Source organism: Penaeus monodon, chromosome 19, assembly GCF_015228065.2.
Source record: "Penaeus monodon isolate SGIC_2016 chromosome 19, NSTDA_Pmon_1, whole genome shotgun sequence".
Taxonomy (NCBI): domain Eukaryota; kingdom Metazoa; phylum Arthropoda; class Malacostraca; order Decapoda; family Penaeidae; genus Penaeus; species Penaeus monodon.
This window is the reverse complement of record NC_051404.1, coordinates 1,795,468-1,795,751: the sequence shown is the minus strand read 5'-3', so window position 1 is coordinate 1,795,751 and position 284 is coordinate 1,795,468.

Sequence of the window (284 nt, the reverse complement as noted above, 5' to 3'; positions counted from 1 at the left end):
ATCTACAAAAACATACACAGTTTGGAATTTTGGAAAGGCTTAAAGACAATTTTTGCCAAAGTATTTTTTTTCTTCCAATTCCAGCATCTAAGTGAAATAACGAACCTTTGCCTCCTTTGAGTGACTTCGAAACGTCACGATTAATTTCTTTTTTCTTTATTCACTGATAAAGCAATATCAGTAATGCAGTAAAGCTGTATTTCTCTGGGTAGAGTTGATAATACTCGCGAAGGTTAGAAAATTATCCAACAACGCTCAACAGAAAGAAAATAAAATCAAGAGGC